Source organism: Bidens hawaiensis, unplaced genomic scaffold, assembly GCF_021521415.1.
Source record: "Bidens hawaiensis isolate Kalapana, Puna unplaced genomic scaffold, B.hawaiensis_p1.1 tig00014784_1, whole genome shotgun sequence".
In the NCBI taxonomy this organism is placed as follows: Eukaryota; Viridiplantae; Streptophyta; class Magnoliopsida; order Asterales; family Asteraceae; genus Bidens; species Bidens hawaiensis.
Window position 1 is genome coordinate 15347 of NW_027492305.1, and position 11986 is coordinate 27332.

Genomic DNA, 11986 nt, shown 5'->3' on the forward strand with positions numbered 1-11986 from the left:
GGAGATGGTGATCGATGTTATAAAGTAAGCTAGTGTATAGAGAGAGTTATTGATTCTGCTCTAGTGTGTGTGAGAATACAACTGTTTTTTTAATCGATCATATCTCAATGCTTATAAAGAAAATACATATAACAACTACTCCTACTTATTCGCCACTATTCCACAACTCTTCCAACGTTCATTGACCACGTGGTGGGAGCTTCCTGTAGCGAAATTTAAGGTAGACCAAGTCATAAAGCCGTTACTTCTGTTGAACAATAACCTACACACGTGAAACAATTGTTAATAATACTAACCTCTGAGGATCCTTGATCTTTGACATGGTTCTAGAGCTCTTTAGGAGGATAACTGATCCAGACATATCTTCAAGGATAATATATCCTCAGCAGAGAAAATATCAGTCCTAACAATTGCCCCCAAAATGGCGGGTGTTTATGCTTTACAGCTGGCGTTTTGAAATTTGAATCTTCTGAGAAAACTGGATGATGGGACGGTTTGCCAGAAATATTTACCATTTAACCCTTGATATAATCATAACCGCCTATAAAAGATGTCCTATATCCCTTTTATAATCACATATCCAAGCAACACGGCAGGTATCCTTTCTTTCTTCTCTTATTTTCTTTGATAATAATGTCTATCACTTCATCTTCTTTACCTCTTCCTAAACCTTCCGAGCAATCTTCCGATGACTTTGAGTTGTCGGAGATGGAGCCACAATGCCTCATAACCAACCCCTCTATTGATATTTGCAAACTCACGGATCCAGAAGTTGATGAGTTTCGTTCGTTGTTTCCGCCGAAAACCCTATTCCGACCGTACGAATCCAGTATCCGCTGCGCCGTGTACTCAAAAACCTGGGTGTGTTTTCCAGACTTCCCATTCCTTATTGGCTACAGTTATTCGTTTCCCTCTTTCACTCAAAGTTTCTTCGATTCCACCGGCATATCCTACATACAGGCTATGCCTGTGGTTTGGAAGGTTCTCAGCACCATAGAAAGGATTACTGAAGATGCAAAAATCGAATTCGGCCTTCAAGAGCTGTCCCATCTTTTGACCTTTACCACCCACGGTTCTGCCCGATTCATTTTGAAAACCAAGCCTCGACAACACCATCCGATTTTGAATGTCACTTTAAACGATTCCTTCAGGAGGAATCAGTTTTTCTTCGTAAAACGTGACTCCATACCCGGAGGGGATGACCTTCCTTCAAAATGGGTTAGAAAGGGTAGGATCCTGGATCCTAAAAATGATAGGATCATTGATGTTTAATTTGACTTTGAGTCTTCTTTTTGTTTGCTGTTGAGAACTTTGCTTCCTTGGCTAAATTACCTGGCACAGAGGAAAAAACAAAATGTTTCCTGGCACTGGATACCGAGGTCAGAAGTTTTCAAGCCCGTTTCGTCGAAGCTTTTTGTGATATTTTCTCGGATTCCAACATGTCAAGCAAGTTTATAATAAAGATTTTAAAGTAAATAAAATTAAATGAAATGCTTATCTGTTAACTGAATTTTCGTAGGTGCCAATAAGTCTCAGAAGTCTGCCATCAATTTCTCTCTGGAGGACATCGACAGTATGCTCACTCCTCAAGACAACAAGAAAGAAATTCTGAAGACAGCCACCGGTTCCGAGCCCAAGACTGCAACGACTAGAGCTAAGTCTGCGGCTTCTAAGAGAAAGAGGTCCTCTAATCCCGAAACCCACTATGACACAGTCCTCTCTGTAAGTGTCCCGTATCCTGCTACGTTGAATTTAACTATCCAATATCCTTCTAATCCTGACTAAATGGTTGATTACAGACTATGAATGCTTTCAAGGAACATTATGAAAAGAATGTAGGCAAGATGAGTGACAAGCTATCTGGGTTAGGGAATGCGGTGGTAAACAAGGACAAAGCTTTGGCTCAGCTTAAGAGACAGCTCGAAAATCAGATATCCACAGCAAAAACCCAGCGCCATGAGGAAGTCAAACTGGCAACTGAAGATGCCAAGATGTGGGCAGCCATGTTAGTGCTTCAAGCGAGGATTAAGATGGCGACGGAGGCCGGTGATCCTGCTTTTGATAAGGCAACCTGGAACGTGCAAAAATGGAAGGCTACCTTGGTGGCTCTTGGTGGTGATGAGGATACTAAGATGGCTGAGGAGGATGTTGCTGGGACGAGCGGGGTTAAAGATGTGATTGAAGGTGGTGAAGGAGCAGGTGCTGCAGAGGGTGAAGACGCAGCTTAAGTGGGCGATGAAGGATATCAAAGACAATGCCCGAGCCCACTTTTTTTTTATGTTTATGTTTTTAAGGATAATCTGGTTTGTAATAAATAATAGTAAGTAGGGTTTAAGGATCACTGATCCTCAAGACAATTTTCAAGGGTACCGAAGGTGGATGGATCCTCTGTTTGTGGGGATGAAGCCTTTGGTGCCTCTGACTTTTATTTTCCTGCACTAAAGAACAATTAGTAACACTTGTTTAACCCGGGTGGATGATCCATATTTTGAATGGTGAAATCCGGGTTAAAGATTTTGGTAAGTCCAGGTGACTTATGCTTAATAATATAAAGTTTTTAATTATCTACTGGTTACTTGTCATTTTGAAAGTTTGTTTAATATAGCTTTAGCTTTATTGAAAGTTTTGAGAAATAATCTTGAGTAAAAAATTCTAAGATAAAATATCCTTAAAGGGATAACCCTAAAACGATTAAAATTATTCCAGCTAAGACAATATAAATTTATTAATAAAAACCATAACATAAGGTCTAGGTAGACCCAAGTTACCATAAGTATCGAACCTTCGATGATCCTTGAAGAAGTAATCTAAGGATTTTGAATCCATAGGACTTTGTCTTCGTGATGAACTTAGAAAAATCTGTTGCAAACAACTTATAATGTTAACTGGGATCAAACCCATTAAACTGGGGACAAGCCCAAACAATAAACTGGGGACAAGCCGGTGCAACTGGGGACTTGCCCGTGAAACTGGGGACTAGCCCGTGAAACTGGGGACAAGCCCGTGAAACTGGGGACAAGCCCAAACTGGGGACAAGCCCAAATACGGATGTTAACTAGGGACTCGCCCAAACCGGTATTTAGCCCAAACGTGAGATAACGTGAAAACGTGATAAACCGTGGTATGGTACGTCTACCATAAATCGTAGGATCCTCCATATAGCAGAAGACAACGAAATTTTCAGCCACTAAAAATATACTGGTCCCGCTGCCCCATACTATACGTTGGATAGCGTGCGCTACAGGCGAGAGTGTAGAAACTCTAATTCATAAGAAAGGTGAAAACCTTTAAACCTCAGGGTATATGACCATCGGGGGTCATATTCAATCGTGGGCTAGGCCAAGGGAAATAGTAAAGTACTTTGAATGTAAAGGAGAGGCAGCCAACCTCTTGGTTATTACACATCTTATTAATATCCTGCACTGTTACTTAAAACTTGGAAGAAACAAATTGTTAAGAATATATTATCCTTAAAAAATAAGAAATTGATAAGAATAAATGATAAGATAGATTTTACCAATTTTGGGGATCCTTGATCCTCTAAGGATATTAGATCCTTACAGGATACTTGATCCTGATCAGAAAAAGTACTTCTTGAGGTGGACAACGTTCCAAGCTCTTGGTAACATGTTGCCTTCCATAATGAGCAAATGATATGCCCCCTTTACTGCCTTCGACTCAATTAGATAAGGACCTTCCCATTTGGATGCTAACTTCACATCAGCCGGATTGATCGTGTTTTGGAAAGCTTTCCTCAAAACTAAATCTCCATCTTGAAATCTTCTGATCCTAATATTATTGTTGTATACCCCAGCTACCCTTTGTTGATAAACTGCCATTCTGATCATGGCCAGGTCTCTGAGTTCTTCAACAGTATCCAAGTCTTCAAGAAGAATTTCTTCATTGGCCTTAGGAACACGGATGCTCGTTCTTGCTGTAGGAACCACCATCTTTGTGGGGATAACTGCTTCTGATCCAAACACCAATGAGAAGGGTGTTTGGCCTGTTGCATTTTTGGGTGTTGTCCTGTCAGCCCAAAGAACATAAGGTAGCTCTTCAGCCCACTTTCCTTTTTTGGACCCTAGCTTCTTCTTCAAATTATTGATGATGATCTTGTTGCTAGATTCCGCTTGACCATTAGCTTGAGGATGCACTGGAGTCGAGGTAATCATCTTTATGCCCCAGCTGTCACAAAAGTTAGTGGTTCTTTTCCCGATAAACTGGGAACCATTATCACAAATAATTTCTGAAGGGATACCAAATCGAGTTATAATATTTCTTTTAATGAAAGATATCACCTCTTTTTCGCGTACTTGAACAAAGGCTTCAGCTTCTATCCACTTTGAAAAGTAATCAGTCATTGCCAGCATGAATACTTTTCCTCCTGGTGCCTTTGGTAGTTTGCCTATAGTATCCATACCCCATTTCATGAAAGGCCATGAAAAGGATATAGGATACATAGGTTCTGCTGGCTGGTGAAGGATGTTTCCATGTCTTTGACAAGCATAACATTTCTTTGAATACTCCATTGCATCTCTCTTCATTGTTAGCCAGAAGTATTCTGTTCTTAGAATCCTAGAAAAGAGGGCTCTACCTCCGGTGTGATTACCACAATCACCTTCGTGAAAGTCTCTGAGCACCTCTTGGATTTCAGGATCCTCGATGCACCTCAAGTATGGACCTGCAAGAGATTTCCAATATAGCATATCATCTAATAAAATATATTGTGATACCTTAAGTTTGAAGGATTTGGGATTCTCAGTGGTTGGAATCTCTCCAGTTTGAATTTATTTCTTGATTGGGAGGATCCATGATTCTTGATTATTCGAGGATAATGGATCCCAAAGAACAATCTCCTTGTCATTCGTTATCTCCCCAACTTCTTATTCTCTTATTGCTGGCGAGAGAATATGAATGATTGGCATCTTCATGTCTTCTGGAATCTTCAAAGATGAGGCTAAATTTGCCAAGGCATCTGCCCCAGTGTTTTCTTCCCTTGGTACATGTATAATACTAAATAATTCGAACGATTTTGCTAATTCCTTCACAATATCTAGATATTTGATTAGTTTCTCACCTTTAACAGCATATGAGCCGTTAAAGTGGTTAGTTATTAACAAAGAATCTATATATACTTGAAGATACCTGATCCTCATGCTTTTGGCTAATTGCAAACCTGTGATTAGAGCTTCATACTTTGCTTCATTGTTCGTTGCTTGGAACTCACAGGCTATAGACTGGGGTAATATGTCCCTCTGTGGCGATTTCAGTAGAATCCCTAATCCTGTTTCTCTTACATTGGAAGCTCCATCAGTGAAGAATATCCAAGGATCCTTGGTCTCTTCTAGTTGTTGGACCTCCAAGTCGGCTTCTTTCTGCATGTCACTACTGAAATCAGCCACAAAGTCTGCGAGTGCTTGTGACTTGATGGTTGTTCTTGGCTCGTACTGAATATCATATGCACTTAGTTTCACAGCCCACTTGGCCATTCTACCTGATAAATCTGGCTTTCTAAGGACATTCTTAACAGGATAATTGGTTCTCAAAATAATAGTATAAGTCTCAAAGTAATGTCTTAATTTAGTAGAAGCCATAATAAGTGCAAGAATTAACTTTTCTAAATGAGAATATCTGGCTTCTGCATCTAAAAGACTTTTACTTACATAATAAACGGGATGTTGTTCACCTTCATGATCCTTCACAAGAATAGCACTTACAGCATTTCCTTAAACAGCTAGGTACAGGTATAAGGATTCTCCATCCACAGGCTTCATCAGAGCTGGAGCTGAGGATAAGTAATCCTTCAAGGCTTTGAGTGCAGCCTCATGTTTCTCGGTCCATTCGAACTTTTTATTTTTTCTAAGAATGTCGTAGAAATCTTTGCACTTCTCGGAGGATTTTGAGATGAACCTGTTGTGTCACACCCCAACTAGGTAGTTGCGGAAGCGTAATATGGAAATGTAACAGATAACACTGGTATCAACAACATTGTTTATAAAGAAATTCACAAACTAATTTACATCATATTACATGGGTTGGTACTATGTTTACAAATTAGATGAGAATCACATAACCGGTTTACGAGCTTTTTATTTAATATTATATATCTGCGTCTATTCATAGCTATTCAACTCTTCTTCTAACACCAAGCACGTAAGCAAATCATTCCACTTTTGCTTTACCTGAAAAGCATGTTAAACGGGTCAACTACGTCTAGTTGGTGAATTTCAAGTTTCACGAGTATCAACGAAATCAGTATACGAGTTCGTAAAGTTTACAGTGTGTATGTATATATGTATGTGTATAATGTATTATACTAAGCCACAAGTGAAACCGAAATGAGTTAAAACACATGGCCACCCCTGCCCATGCACTCCCGTTGCATTTAACAGCCACTTTGCCCCAAGTATGTACTATGTCTAACACCACATAGCAGTATGTAATAAGTTTAAATGACAATGTGCAACTGGGTTAACATGTTGCGGCATACCCCACCGGCTCTGTCAGTTGGGTTTGTCAAACCGATAGTACTATCCACACGTCACCGGCACGAAGTTAATCACTTGTGTTTGTGGGGACTTGTCAAGTGTTAGTACTTAGATAATCCACATCATCACACGTTTTCAAGTATATAAGTATATGTAAACATGCTTTTCACCCCAAAAGTTCGTAAAACAGTTTAGAAAGTGGGGGTCGTGAAACTCACCTTAATGTTTTTCGAGCTGGTGGTACGTATCGGTAACTAGAATGCCTCGATTATAGCTTGAATCCTATAACCGGTATCGTACTGTTAATACTAGTACAGTGTTTAAACCAAATCGGAATAGTTCGTTAAAATGATTCGTGTATCCCACATGGTCCGCTCTTTTCATTTCCAGATTCCATAACTCGTGTTCCAACCTCTGAATCTCACTTTTAGGACAAAAATGCTCTAGCATGAGGGTTTTTAATTCAGTCCATGACATACGATTAATAGCATCTTGTCCCCATATTTGGACTACCGTATTCCACCACATCAGCGCTTGGTCTAGAAAAATACTGGTAGCAAATTTGACCACGCGGTTCGGTGGAGACTCACTGATATTAATTACTGATTCGGTCTTTTCTATCCATTTGACCAGCCCGCTAGGTCCTTCAATACCCTTAAACTCAATCAGTTTACATGATGTAAATTGTTTGTATGAGTACTCCTGACGTGGGGGTTCTCGGTTATTACGATCATTACCAGTATTTGGTTGAGTGTTATTATTAAAAGTTGGGTTGATAACCGGTACGGGGTTTGGATTCGTGACATTATTCGGGTTCAAAACGGTTTCAGGGTTCCCAACAACATTAATAGTCGGGCGAGTATTATTAGTGTTTATAACATTATCAGTAGTCACCGGGGTAGTAACACCTGGGGCTACATTAGTGTCTGGCGGAGGTATATTAGCAGTGGCCGTGGTGGTGCTCGTAGGTTGATTAACAGTATTGTTAGCACGTATGCCTGCAGTGACTTGCGCTACAATTGTTGGTATCACTGCTTGTAGTTGACGAGTAATCATTGCGGCCACTTCCGCCTCAGACAAAGGGTTTGCTTTCTTCGGGGCCATTCTATAAAATAATCAATTATATAATAATTAATATCGTTTCACTATAACCAGCACAACTTTACGATATTACAATTTCACAACACACAACTATGCCAAAGAAAACAAATTTGTATTAATTATAATCATTACTGTACATATGCATCCAAAATTAGCGCATAGGCTTAACCTGGTATAGGCCAGCGCTTGTATATGTGTATCAAAATTTGTCACTAAGTGACATGAGACTTAACCCGATAAGGGCCAGTGCTTGAAATAGTACCAAACCACAAACAACTCCCAAGTCAGCCCAACACGCTGTAACAAAATGTTGTTTGGGATATCAAAAGACTATATACATAAGGCTATACTACTATGTCCTATCCATTCTTCGTAACATGAAGCCACAACCAAACAACAGTAGCCACTAGGGCTGCATTAACCGCTAAACATACTCCTAGTAGTATCATTGCCCGATCCTGACGCCCGTGGCTGTGAGCACTAGATCTTTGCACAATTCTGATTTCTTGCTGCATGTACCACATGTGATCTTGCATATCATGTCTATGCTGGTTTAGGTTATTTATCGAATGTGATTGTTCTACGATATGATCAGTCGCTAAACCTAACCATGCTGAATCAGAATGACGAGGTGGCTCGGGTACCGGGGCGGGTAAACCCCAAGTAGGAATAGGTATCTCAGGGACCTGGACACGTGATGTTTCTCCCCTATGATACGTAGATCGAGGTGGGGGAGAGGTGTGCTCAGGTGGGCGCACTGAAATACGAGCGGTCTGACGGTTTCTAATAGTGGGTGGGGGTACTGGTGTATGCTGTACGGGTGGAGTACGGGATCTGGGTGCTCTAATAGGTGAATGATAAGCACTAGTAGCTCCCTGTCCTACAACATTCCTAGGGGATTCCCTAGGGGGATAGGTGTCACAACGGTAACCCGATAAGTCGGGTTGACCTGAGGGTACCTCGTGAGGAATTACCGCATCTGAACCTTCTTCCATTTCCTCTGATTCCTCCCCAGTTTCCTTTTCTGGATCCTTCTCCTCCTCCTCAGACCATGTTGGTAGGATATTAGATAAACGATCAGTAGATCTTGACATATTCCTGCACAATGGTTAGTAATAAGAATAATATCCTTCTATATTAATCATAGTAAAATACATGCAGGTATTTATACACATAAGCACAAATAATCGTTTATATACACAGATATTTATTTATTATTATATTTTATATACATATGTTGCTGTTTTTACCTATTCGATTGTTTATCGACTTCTTCTCGAATTTCCTCATACAAACAAGTCCGTTATTACGTTCCGGACCATAATAACCAACTTGTCCATTCGCGTTCATCACGAGAATCATCAGTGTATATTATTTAATATTATTTTATTCCCAGAGTTAATCAAGCCTACGGTTATCTTAGGGTATCCTAAGGGACATCCTAATTCTTAATAACCAATGGCTCTGATACCAACTTCTGTCACACCCCGACTAGGTAGTTGCGGAAGCGTAACACGGGAATGTAACAGATAACACTGGTATCAACAACATTGTTTATAAAGAAATTCACAAACTAATTTACATCATATTACATGGGTTGGTACTATGTTTACAAACTAGATGAGAATCACATAACCGGTTTACGAGCTTTTTATTTAATATTATATATCTGCGTCTATTCACAGCTATTCAACTCTTCTTCTAACACCAAGCACGTAAGCAAATCATTCCACTTTTGCTTTACCTGAAAAGCATGTTAAATGGGTCAACTACGTCTAGTTGGTGAGTTTCAAGTTTCACGAGTATCAACGAAATCAGTATACGAGTTCGTAAAGTTTACAGTGTGTATGTATATATGTATGTGTATGATGTATTATACTAAGCCACAAGTGAAACCGAAACGAGTTAAAACACATGGCCACCCCTGCCCATGCACTCCCGTTGGCATTTAACAGCCACTTTGCCCCAAGTATGTACTATGTCTAACACCACATAGCAGTATGTAATAAGTTTAAATGACAATGTGCAACTGAGTTAACATGTTGCGGCATACCCCACCGGCTCTGTCAGTTGGGTTTGTCAAACCGATAGTACTATCCACACGTCACCGGCACGAAGTTAATCACTTGTGTTTGTGGGGACTTGTCAAGTGTTAGTACTTAGATAATCCACATCATCACACGTTTTCAAGTATATAAGTAAATGTAAACATGCTTTTCACCCCAAAAGTTCGTAAAACTGTTTAGAAAGTGGGGGTCGTGAAACTCACCTTAATGTTGTTCGAGCTGGTGGTACGTATCGGTAACTAGAATGCCTCGATTATAGCTTGAATCCTATAATCGGTATCGTACTGTTAATACTAGTACAGTGTTTAAACCAAATCAGGCTGTATAGATAATCTGGGTACAGCTGTTAGGCCCAGAACATGACCATAGTCTTAGATTGTGACATTGTATACTATGAAATGTTAAAAACTGGATTTGGCTCAGTTTCACCGTTTTCCGAGCCTAGCCAAGTTGATTGTTTATGCGTTTCGGGATTAGGTAAGATCACATAAACTTAAGTAAATATATTGATTGATAAAATGATTTGATTTATTAAAGAATTTTAAGGTTTCGGTATCTGGTTTGATCGCAGGGTTCGTTTCCGTTTTCACACGGGTTTGATTATACAAAACGCGTACAATCCACCCGAATTGTCCGGAATTCTCGTAAAAAGTTCGTTTTTATCAATATCATTCAAAAATATGATATTTGACCACTTTTGACATTTTGACATACCAGTCAGTCGGTTAAACACAAAACTGCCGGTTTCGTTAAAACAATTATAGTTTAAATCTTTGATTAATCATAACTAAATATGTACTTATACATAAATTATATAAATTTTTTTAAAATACATTAAGACATGGAGAATTTTATAAAAATATTTTCAGAAATTTTATGATTAATTATTTACTTATAAAAGTTCATTTAATATGTTATAATCGTGTAATAAATGGCCCGTTTATATCAAACGACCTCCGAAAAATCCAATAATTTTTACAAATGGCGTCAATGTTATTAAATAGCCCCTGCAAAATCTCCAGAACCTAACTCTTTTGAAAAAATGCCTTTTTGTTCGTTTTTCGGCTGTTAAGATTTGGTTAAACCATAATTGCACAAACCATACTTAGGCATTTCCAATGATCCCCAAACTTTGCCAGTGATCTTACCAACACATATTCATCAACAAAACCAAGTTTTATAATTTTTCAATATGTTTAGCTATTTTTCCCAATTAAAAGCTCATAAACGGAAATAAATTCACCAAATATTCTCCGTTTATCGAAAAATTACCAAATTTGAACAGGGACTCATTTATATGATCTCTAATGTCCTTGAAAATTTTCACAAGCTAAAAACAAGCACGTCACAACCTAATACCAAACATCCCCTAAACGAGTGTTACGGGTTTACCTTGTCGGTTTTCGATGAGTTTTGCTAGCTTAAACGACTCTCCGGGTCTCAGGTTGCAAACTCAGTGTATCTACATATCATATAACATCAAACCAAGCATAAATCATCCATGTGGCAGCCTTTATAATTAGGGTTTCGGTTTTGGGTTCAAACCGAACTTTCAAACCGTAAAAACGTTGTATTCATGTCCTAATCCGCGTTTTTGACCAAAAAAGTATATGTTCCTGGTTTGTAAATATGTTTAACATCAAAACATGATTTTACTTGATTTTTATGATTTTTGGATGGTTAAACATGTTTAAAACTAATCAAGGATTAATTTTTCATGGTTAAACTATGTTAATCATGGTTAAAATCAAGGAAAATCACTATTTACCTTGGGGTTTTGATGAAGAAGAACATCAAAGGTGTATTCTCTGGAAAGTTTGGTACAAAATATCTCCAAATATATTTTTTATATAAAAGATACTAGAAGGGGGTGGGCTGTCCCCTTTTGCGGCCGCAAGGTTATAAGGGCCCATTGGGCCTCTTTTTGGCCCAATGGTGCCTCGGTTTTCGTGCCACACGTAAGATTCGGTCTAAAATTTAGTTTGGGTTCGGTTTTTCGCAAGAAAACTAGTTCGAGTGCGAAAACCAGCGCGAAAACGAGTGTTTTTCAGCCTAGTTTTGTAAAATAAGAAAAACTTACTGACTCGTTGTAAAATTCCAAAATATTTTCACGGACTGCTTAGAACATGTCATATAAGTGTTTTATAAATATTTTTCGGCTTAACGGATGCTACAATGCTCGTTTTGATATTAACGATTGCGTTTAAGCTTATAGCGTATCGATAAACGAAACCTTTTTCGTTTAAAGAGTTTTAAACGTACTGGGGCCTAAATATCAATATGTTAGCCTCTATAATATATATATAACTCGTATATGACCCCTCAGTATGT